The sequence below is a fragment of the Grammomys surdaster genome, unplaced genomic scaffold (genome assembly GCF_004785775.1).
Source record: "Grammomys surdaster isolate TR1022 unplaced genomic scaffold, NIH_TR_1.0 134, whole genome shotgun sequence".
NCBI lineage: Eukaryota > Metazoa > Chordata > Mammalia > Rodentia > Muridae > Grammomys > Grammomys surdaster.
Window position 1 is genome coordinate 2,730,730 of NW_021604592.1, and position 11,613 is coordinate 2,742,342.

General features: G+C 38.1%; 1 pseudogene; it reads left to right on the plus strand.

Annotated features, from left to right (window-relative positions):
* The first annotated feature begins 4,930 nt into the window (after window positions 1-4,930).
* Window positions 4,931-11,613, plus strand: part of LOC114617072 — a 111,268-nt pseudogene continuing 104,585 nt past the window's right edge.

The following is an 11,613-nucleotide window of genomic DNA, read 5'->3' on the forward strand; positions in this document are numbered from 1 at the left end:
GCTCAGTTAGCTATACTAGGCATATATGAATATCTGAGTTCTGGGTTTGATTAAGGAGCCCTGCCAAATGGCCTCACATAATGGTAGTGTGTCTGACTCCAAGAGTCACTGCCTCATTGAGCAAGATGTAATATAGAAGGATGAATCCCAGAATCAACCTCGGGCCTCTGCACATGCAGCCATACACATAAATTGACATACACATGTGCCCAACACATGCAAATGTGCACACACACACATACATACATCATATCATAACCATGTATGTATGGACACAAAAACTGGAAAAAGACAAGAGAAATAAAAAAAACCACAAAAATGAAGTAGTAATGATTTATTGGGGGAAAACTTTACGAGAGAAAAAGCAGGTACAGTGAGTAGGCATTCCCACACTGTGTAGTAATACATGAAGAAGAAAAGAATACAGGATGAGAGGTTTGGTAAGATGTTCCAACTGTTTCATTGCTCCTAGAACATCTCTTCTAGGTCCAGGGGTTCTATAGAGCTATGAAAGAAATTGTACTGGGTGGAATATGGCGGTCATACTCAGTCATTGACTGGAACAGTATTGGGGACAGCATAGTTTTACCCACCATGCTTCAGCAGCTCCTTGGTGGTACAGTAGTTGGACATGGTTAGCTTAATGCATCCCTCATAAGAAAGCTCTCTGATTGATTCACACCCTTGCAAGGGTGCAGTAAGGCTCTTCTGTCCCAAAAAGTTTGCACTGGGCTTCTTTGTAGCTTTTTACTGGAGCATTTCAGGTTTCCTCTGTGAATGCCTTAGATTTAAGATGCACTGTATGAGCCTCTTCTTTCTCTGGGTAACCTTACCCCTGAATGCTCATTTCTATATAAGCCATTTCATACTACAAAACAATTCTTATTAGCATATAAATTATTCTGAATTTAACCTGTATTCCTACTAGGAAAGGTACAAGTTCAATATGTCCGATTTTTCCTTTAGCGTAATGAAAGCTTAGAATACTAATGGATCTCTCACTGACTTTCTATTTTCTTCCACTTCCCTGTTATAAACCATGCAAATATTGATTTTTGGCACCATCGATTGCTTTTTCTTGCTCACGCCTCTTTCTTTCTCAAGTCCATGTGACCCTCTTATAAAAAGGTATTAAATGGGCTGGGCTCCTGTTTTTGTCCTGGATTTAAGCTAACTCCCAAATTGCTATGTTTGATCAATCAGCCATTCTCTATAGCTTTGTAGGCAGTATAGGAAGAGGGAAAGGGATTAGTTTAATGGCAGGCAAGCTTCTCCCTTGCTGTCTGAGGTCACAGAAGAAGAAGAAAGGACCTGAGGTAATGGTGGCAAAGAAAAAGACTGTCATCTCATGAGCAGTCAGGGTAATTTCTCCTTTGAGCTATTTCAGAATGGGTGTTGAGTCGGGCCAGCTCTCAGGTCACCAGTATGGATTTTATGTAAAAGAGTAGAAAGTAATTATTCTTGCCTGGCTAGTAGAGTCCTCCGTATCCCTCCATAGAAGTCTAACATGTTGGTCTCAGTTTTAAACTTGATTTGGCTTCCTCTGCATTGGGCAGAATCAATGCCATCCTATTCCCAGTCTTCCTCTAAGATGTCCCTCACTGTGTCCACAGCATTCAGGAAATGTCACTTTGTACATTAGCTATATGCAGAAGATTACCATCCATCTATGGGAATCTGGGAAAAGAATCTCAAGGTCTTCCCTATGCTTTATGACATAATTATATGTTACATAATATCATACGCCAAGTAATGTAATGAAATTATGAATGCTGACTCTGAGAGGTAGGCATTATATGGACACTGCTGATCACACTTATACACTGAATCATTTGGGCTCTAAATCCATCATTTATTCCATCTCCATCCATGAAAATGCATAGCCCAACTTCAATATGATCTACAAATGTTAGACACTTTGAATAATTTTCTTTTAAATTAGTTCAGAAGTCTAAGTTCTATTTTAATGACAGTTATTTAAAATTCTCCTTTAGAGTTTTAGTTTCAAATGCCAAACCAATTAAATAAGACATTTTAAATAGTTGCTTGCATTCATTACTGAATAATTGTCTTTAATCTATAACTATTTGCAAAGTGCTTTTCTTAATTACTGACCATGCAGCAGCTGTGTTATAATCTAAAGCTATTTTTTTTAGTTGCCAGTCTTAATGTATTAAACCCTCATACTAATCATGCTTAGTTTTAAAAATAAAATAATTTCCTCTATTTTAAAATGCATTTAAGATTAGAATTCATAGAGATAATTCATAGAGATAATCTGGGGGAAGAAAAAGACCCTAATTACATTAACATGCTTTTTCTTTTTTAGATTATATAATTATTATTATTGTATATTACATTTCTAAAATGTAGAATTTTTTATATATCAATGAAATAGACTCATATTCATTAAATTAAATTGCTTCTCATATAAACTTCCTGAAATTTGAATAAGAGAAAGATTTCTTCTCATGTGGTGATGAGTATGAGGATAGACCCCCAATTACAAATAATTAAAACATTTATAGAGAATGCCCAGTTCCATTTCCCCTGTTTCTTCTTATCTATACATAATGGGATATTTCATGAAAAAAATTTGAATGGATTTCAAAAAGTCTTCTTCTTATTGATTCATTGCCTTAAAATTTAAGTGCTATATGGACTGTTTAGAACCAACGTATGTCACCATAGTTTTATGTGACAATTTTTCTTATTCTCTTTTATTCTTTTCCTTTTAAATTAGATAGGAATTTTGACACTGGTGCTTAAACTGTAACCATTATGTCGGCAAGTGTAGACAATGGGAGAATATCAGGTAATATGTTATAGACATGGGTAGAAGGGACCTCTCATGACAAAATGGTGGGTTGTTGGCTGTAGTGAAATTAGGAGTGTGATTAGAACTCTCTGGACACCAGCCCCAAGACAATCAAAACGACTGCAACACATATAAGGAAATCACTATTAAAGCCATGAAAAGGGAACAATGTCAGTTTTTCCCTCTGTGGTGGCTATTCTTGGTTATCAACTTGATTACATGGGGAATTAACTAAAACCCCACACCTGTGAGGGATTTCTGCTTAATTCAGAGTGGGACGATTTGTTTCTATTCCAGATTTTAGAGGTAGGAAATCACACCTTTAGTATAGATATCTAATCCATATCTAATCTGGGCCATGCTTTCTACTGGAAGCCTATATAAGGACACGGAAGATGGAAACGTTTGCTCTTTTTCTATCTGCTCTCATTTGCTAGCCAGTCCTTTCCTTCACTGGCATTCTACCCTAATTCCTCAGGATTCTAGCCTGAAGACTAGCTGAGGCATTCAGCCTCTTGGTCTGAGAAACTACTGGATTCTTGACCTTTCCGTTCACAGCCAGTCATTATTGGACTAGCTGGGACACCAGCTTTAAGTCATTCTAATAATCCCATTTATATAATTCCATATGTTTTATATAATATATTGCTATATATTTTATATAATATATAATATATTTCTATGTAATACAATAATTTATATAATAACCTCATATACATTCGTTCATTCATTCATTCATTCATTCATTCATTCTGTAAGTTGTTATTCTCGAGAACCCTGAGTTATACACTTTCTTTTTTCACAATGGCTAATATATCTGGAGTGTGAAGATCACTTGATATCTTTTTAAGCTACCTTTGATTCTTGACATGCCAGGCTTGCTTGTTGATTATTCTTTTCATTTCTTCACTAGCGCTGTGGAGTTTATACACATGAGGCTTGTAGGCAGGACACTCAATATGTTCATTTGCTGGGTTTACATGGAATATTCTTTTCTTCTTTCCTGCAGCTGGCTGGTGCAAAGTGGGCATGTTTAAGAACCTTGGATTCTTAAGTCAACGCTTGTAATATCTGAAAGGTGGTTTTTAAATACTAGCTTTTCACAGACGCCCATGATCTCCTTTTCTAATATTTTCCAGAAGAATTCTGTTATTCAAGCTCTGATAAAGTAATGTCTAATATATTTGGACCACCTGAAGAGCTCTATAATGTCACAAAGGACAACTGTCCCCTAGGAGGAGAAGAAAATGATCTCTCTTCCAGAAGAAAAAGAATTGCTGAGAGATTTTCTAGATTAGGTTAATTCAGACTCACCAAAGATGAGTGACTGAGATTCTAGATTGCATTAAAAAAAAAAGAAAAGAAAACATCTGAGTATGAGTTTTAACCTTGTCTGCTTCCTGAATGGGGAAGCAATGTGACTAGCTGCCCAAGCCCCTGTCACAGTGATAGACTGCACCATCCAAAAGAAACACTTCTTTTCTGAAACTGATTTTCGTCAAATACATCACAGCTATTAGACAAGTCACTAAAACTCATACTCAGATGTTTTCTTTTCTTTTTTTTTCTTAATGAAATCTAGAATCTCAGTCACTCACGTATGGTGAGTCTGAATTAACCTAATCTAGAAAATCTCTCAGAAAAGGGGTACCAAGAAGTGGGACCATTGTGATTAACTTGGTCATGTGGTTCTTGGGCCTTTGAGATTGTTTTATGGAAAGATTGTGGAAGAGTTTGAGAATTTTGATTAGGAAACCCTTTTAACAATGTAAGCAAAATTCAATGTTTCTTTCTCATGGAAACTTAGGAAATGATGCTGAGATAAGTGAGGATGGTGGGAGATCAACTTACAATGTTTAAGAGCGGAATAAGAGCTCTATCGGCAGCCTGTCTAGGAGCCACTCATGTGCTCTTATGGCAAATAATCCGGATGAACTCCGTTCATGTCCTGAAAATTTGAGTGGGGTTGAATTAAAAAAATTTTATGAGGATATCATCTGGAATTCAAAAAAATATCCCTGAAAGCAAAACAAAACAAAACCCTGTCATAAACAATGCTTAATTTTTAGATCAAGATACACTACTTTGTTTCGCTTTCAAAGAACTAGTCTAATGGTAGAAATGAACTCCCTTTTTAAAACTGTTAATAAGGAAATGATTTATGGGAAGATCCTACAAAGTTCTAGCCATGAGAAGGGATTTCTGAGATGTGGTCTGGCAAGAGTGGCCTATGCATCAGATACTTTAACCCTCTCCTCCATGACATCCTTTTCCTCCAGGGGTAGCCTGGGTATGGGCATGGGTAGTATGATCATTGTCTGGATGCCTGCTGTGGGCTCATTGTTTGAACCGGGTAAGTTCTGAATGCATCTAAGGCAGCCTGTGTATAGAAGCATGCTGTTCTCACTCTCCGAGCTATACGAGAAGTGACTAATCCATGTTTTCTTTAAACCTGAAGGCATTTAAAAATAAGCTTGGTACTGGCACCTTTCAGAGCTGCATCAGCATGACTTTCACATCACAGTTTGATTTTGGTAGAAACATGTTCTTGTTTGTAAGAGGTAGGATGGCAGAGAGCAGTTGAATTTCATTAACCAAAAGGTGCTGCAAAGGATTTACCTTAGAATTATTACAAGAATTCTGAATCTCTTCTTCATACTGAGTAGTTGTCAACCTGATATCCACTCTTGTCTTAACATAATGCTTATTGTTATATCCACTATGGATACAGCAGAAAAAATGTTTCAATATCGTTATTTATCTATTCTTCAATATTATTCTAATGAAAGGCTATTACTTAGCATAAAGTTTAGTCAGTAGGATTAACACCATTTTTTTATAATTCTAATGCTATAATAGCAATCTCAGTTGAGATTATTTTTGCAAAATTACTCATAAAGCATTTGTTAGTCCATCTGTCATCAAAATTAGCTGTTCACTCAAGAGGGAGGCCTTGTGTCACTTTCATATGACAGTCAAAGGAAGTGTGTGGTTGTACGTATATGCCATTGTTATATATTGAAACTGATATCATCATTAAGTCTTTTGAAATGGCAACAACTTTAGCATTGCTTGTGAGTTCATATATAGTTATCACTAATGAGTGCTATCTTTCAAGAGACAAATTTGTACATGGTTGAACTACTGTAGTGAAAACAGAGATGAACTTTAATATTGAAATGATTACAAAATTACACAGTTATAACTTCTTAAAATAATTACAAGTTTGAATCTTTCCTCCTTAAACTGTAAGTTTCTGGAAGACAAAGACCATATGGAGACAAAGTGTGGAACAGAGACTGAAGGAAAGGCCATCCAAAGACTGCCCCACCTAAGGATCCATACTATATACAGTCACCAAACCCAGACACTATTGTGGATGCCAAGAAGTGCTTGCTGACAGGAGCCTGATATAGCTGTCTCCTGTGAGGCTCTGCCAGAGTCTATCAAATACAGAGGATGATGCTCATTGGACTGAGCACGGGGTCCCCAGTGGGGTACCCCACAGAGGAGTTAGAGAAAGGACTGAAGGAGCTGAAGGGGTTTGCAATCCCATAGAAAGAACAATAATACCAACCAACTGGACACCCCAGATCTCCCAGGGAATAAATCACCAACCAAGGAGTACTCATGGAGAGACTTATGGCTCCAGCTGCATATGTAGCAGAGGATGGATTTGTTGGGCATCAATGGGAAGAGAGGCCCTTGGTCCTGTGAAGGCTTGATACCCCAGTGTAGCAGAATTCAGGGGTGAGGAGGTGGGAATGGATGGGTGGGTGGGAGAACACCTTTATAGAAGCAGGGGGAGAGGGAATGAGATAAGGGGTTTCTGGGGGGTGTGAACTGGGAAAAGGGGTTACATTTGAAATGTAAATAAAGAAAATATGCAATATAAAAAAGAAAAACTACACAAAGCAACATTCTTTAGCATAGTCCCTAGCACACTGTCAACAATCTGAATAGGTCTGTGAGATAAATGAATTGAACTCTTGGTTAATGGCAATCCTTGTCACAGTAAATTCATAGATGGGAAAAGGTGTCATGGAAGGATGAATATAAACATGGTGGTGCTGGAATATGAAAGAGGATTGTTGGGTTTGGAACCAGTACTTAGGAAAGGAAGGATGTTCCAGTAGACGACCCTTTTTTTTTTTTTTTAAAGCAAATCAACAATGAACAAAAGTAGAAAAAACATGAGCAGAAAGCTACTGGAAATAAAATGGATGATGGGCACGAGGCATCTGGGTGACAGGAAAGGGACTAGTTGATCATTTAGAAGTAAAAAAGACTAAAGTGAAACAGACAAGATTATGTTCATGATGTTAAGACAAGAAAATCGAAACTATATGATAGCGAACAGGGAAATGTTATGTACAGCAAGGGAGACATCAGTCAATCAGTCATACAATCAATCATTTCAAGTTGTATTCAGTCTTGCAGGTTTTAAGTAAATTTGCGAGAATCCAATATATACAAAGAACTCAAGAAATTAGACTCCAGACAACCAAATTACCCTATTAAAAAATGGGGTATAGAGCTTAACAAAGAATTTTCAACGGAAGAAACTCGAATGGCCGAGAAGCATCTAAAGAAATGTTCAGCATCCTTAGTCGTCAGGGAAATGCAAATCAAAACAACCCTGAGATTCCATCTCACACCAGTCAGAATGGCTAAGATTAAAAACTCAGGTGATAGTAGATGCTGGCGAGGGTGTGGAGAAAGAGGAACACTCCTCCATTGTTGGTGGGACTGCAAGATGGTGCAACCACTTTGGAAATCAGTGTGGCGGTTCCTCAGAAAATTGGACATAGCATTACCTGAGGATCCAGCTATACCACTCCTAGGCATATACCCAGAAGATGCTCGAACATATAACAAGGACATATGCTCAACTATGTTCATAGCAGCCTTATTTATAATAGCCAGGAGCTGGAAAGAACCCAGATGTCCTTCAACTGAGGAATGGATTCAAAAAATGTGGTATATTTACACAATGGAGTATTACTCAGCTATTAAAAACAATGAATTCGAGAGGTTCCTAGGTAAATGGATGGAACTAGAAATTATCATCCTGAGTGAGGTAAGCCAATCACAAAAGAAGACACATGGTATTCACTCACTGATTATTGGATATTAGCCTAGAACCTTGAAATGCCCAAGATGCAACTCACAGGCCACATGAAGCCCATAAAGAAGGAAGACCAAGTGAGGGTGATTCGGTCCTTCTTAGAAGGAGCAACAAAATACTCAAGGGAGCAAATATGGAGACAAAGTGAGGGACAGAAACTGAAGGAGGGGCTGTCTCAAGACCACCCCACCTGAGTATCTATCCCATGTGCAATCACCAAAGGTAGATGCTGATGTGGAAGACAGGAAGTGCATGCTGATAAGAGCCTGATATGGATATCTCCTCAGAGGCCTTCAAGAGTCAGACATATTCAGAGGCAGATGCTCACAACTAGCCATTGAACTGATCATGGGGTTCTCAATAGAGGAGTTAGAGTGAAGACTGAAGGAGCTGAAAGGGTTTGTGGCACCATGAGGAGAGCAACAATACCAACCAACCACAGCTCCCAGGGCCTAAACCACCAGCCTGGGAGCACTTAGGGGGGGATCCAGGGCTTCAGCTGAATATGTAAAAGTGGAGGGCCCTGCTGGGCATAGGTGGAAGAAGAGAACCTTGACCTCATGAAGGCTGGATGCCCCAGGGGGTGGGAATTTTGAGGGTGGGGAGGTGGGAGTGGGGGGGTGTAGATAGAGGTTACATCCACAGAGAAGAAGGAGGAGGGGCGAGGGGATTGGGGGTTCCGAGGGGGTGGTGGGGGATGGGGTAAGGGGACAACATAGGAAATGTAAATAAATCATCCAATAAAAAAAAAAAAAGAAAAAAAAAACCCTCTCAAACTGAATGTTCCTCATTTCTACTTCCTGTGAGCCTCTCGATCTGTCCTAGTCCTAACTTCTTACTCTCTATGGTATCTTCTATGTTCATTCCTGTCAACTGATTGCTTGCTCTACCTCTTGACCTATAGTTGACTTTCTTTAATCCTGTTTACAATAAGCAGAAAGCTCTTGGATTAAAGGTGTGTGCTAGGGCTGAGCCAAGGAAGAAGAAGAGTCATTTCTAATTACAGAATGGCCGAATGCTCACATAACACAACAAAACAGCATGACAGAGTGGAATTATTGGGTCAAAGCACCTCAGACTTTAAATGTCCCTTCAATGCACTTGGGTTTTATTTTATGGGAATTAGTGTCCTGGAGATGAGGAGGTGGAAGGATATGAGCTCCTGACCTTAGCACAGTGACTGTTTCCTCTTCTGCCATCTTTGAGTGAAAGAATGTTCTTACTACTGCTCAACGAAAGCATGACCCCGAACTTATTTATTTATTTAGTTAGTTTTAATGATTCTGGTTATATTTACATATGTAGCAGAAAAAAATAAATGTGGTGTGAGGGTGTGGTCAGTATAATGGCTCATTAAGATAACACTATACACTGGAAAATTTGAGTAATAAAAGAACAGAAAGGTCAGAGGCAGGCTGATTTCTGAGTTCTAGGCCAGCCTGGTCTACAGAGTGAGTTCGAGGCCAGCCAGGGCTACACAGAGAAACCCTGTCTTGAAAAATAACCAAATAAAAAGAAGTTTTAAAAGAACAGAAAGGTCTTAAGAAAGTAAACCAGAGACAGTACCTGGCAGGTTAGCTCCAGCAGTTGTTCCAATTTTCTTTATACTTTCCTTTCTCGATACATCTCAAATGGAAAGAACAAATGTTAAATACTTTAATAAACAATATTTAAAAGTAAAATAATAGATGCCTACCTTTCAACTTCTAGTTTCCTTAAAAATTAATATGAAAAGGCTGGCATATGTGAACTTCTGTATCTGGTCCTTCTATTCATAAAACTGTGGAGAGTCAATAGGCTTTTGTATGTATAAGTTGTGATCAGTATTTTTATAGGACAACCACTATGTTACACGGTCTTTCCTTGGTACTTGTTAGAAGAAGAAGGAGAAAGAGGAGGAGGAGGAGAGGAGAAGGAGGAGGAGGAGGAGGGAGCAGAGGAGGAGGAGAAGGAGGAGAAGGAGAAGGAGAAGGAGAAGGAGAAGAAGAAGAAGAAGAAGAAGAAGAAGAAGAAGAAGAAGAAGAAGAAGAAGAAGAGGAGGAAGAGGAGGAGGAGGAGAAGAAAAGAAGAAAAAGAAGAAGAAAGAGTTCTGCAGTTTCCTTTTAGAAGGAAACCAGTTGCATTATGTGGATTCTACCTTCATCTAATGCATCTGTTTAGCCTTAAAGGTTCTACTTCAGATTATCATCTCTTTGATGATTAGGGCTTAAATATTTGTGTTTTGTAGGGATGTGGTTCCACTTATATGTTATGTAGATTTTCCTGGGGAAGCATGAATAAACACTGATTCACTAAGATAGACCATAAGTGTCAGAATATTTTAATCTAAAATAATTTTTGCTTATACAACGACTCATTATCTTCTGTTGGAAAAGTCTATGTGGACAAACCTGTGCTCTACTGTAACAGAGATGAGGCATCAGTGCAGAGCCTTTCTTGTCATTGCTGTTTTTAGTTAAGTTTAGACATTGACACAGATTTACAAAATTATGGAAAGTGACAGACTCTAAACCATGTTGTATTGACAATGTGTTCACTGACATTGTCTGACTACTAACTGCTGGCACATTACTTACCTAAAATCTAAGGTTAATGGTTGAGTCAGCAGTGTTTTTAAATGACTAATTTCTTTCTATATTTCATTTTAAAATAGTCAGCCCTCTCTTCTGCAAAGAGTGACAGCATAACTGTTATAACCAACACTTTCTAAAATTCTCTATGGGTTTATTATAACATTTTTCCTGATCTCTTTGCAAATAACTACTGTCAAGTTTTGATGGTTGAATATCATTTACTGTGTTCACTCAAATATGTGCTGAATACCTGAAATCTCTCTTCTTGTTCTCCTCTGCTTTTGACTTCTCTTTTCAATTTTCTTCATTTTAATTATTCTTCCTCTTATGAATCAATATACTTGTGGTCATGTAATCACTGTCTTTCTTTCCCTATTGCTAGATAAATTTGACAAAATAAATGTTAAAGATAAAGGCTTTTTTTCAGCCCATAGTTCTATATAACAGTCCATTATAGCAGGGAATTTATAGTAGCAAGCTCACGAGGGAGTGAGCCACATAAGGAGCAGAAAGTAATCAATCCATGTACACTAGCAATCAGTTTGTTTATTCTACTTTACTCTTCAGAATAAAGAACACACCCAGGAACTGATGCTGTCCACAGTGGGCATATTTCCCGCCCCAATTAAGGTACTCAAGATAATCCTCCACTGGATATGTCCACAGACTAACCTAATCTAGACAATTCCTCTTTGAGATTTCCTTCTCAAAGAGCTCAAGGTTATGTCAATGTAGCAAAAGTGATTGTAAAACTCACTATGTTTATGGTTGTCTTTATGAGAAAGAAAGAAATATATTTAATATTCAGATGAGCATATAAAATGTTTGTATATTTTAAGAACAAAGAAAATACCCAGTTGAAGAAATATTTTAGAGTCTTAGCCTTTCAGAGGTTCTAACATACCAAAGTGAGGAAACACTCTACGTAATTATGTGATTTGGTTTACTCATGGTTATAGTCACAAGACCTTCTTCTCCTTCTTCTCCTTCTCCTTCTCCTTCTCCTTCTCCTTCTCCTTCTCCTTCTCCTTCTCCTTCTCCTTCTCCTTCTCCTTCTCCTTCTCCTTCTCCTCCTCCTCCTCCTCCTCCTCCTT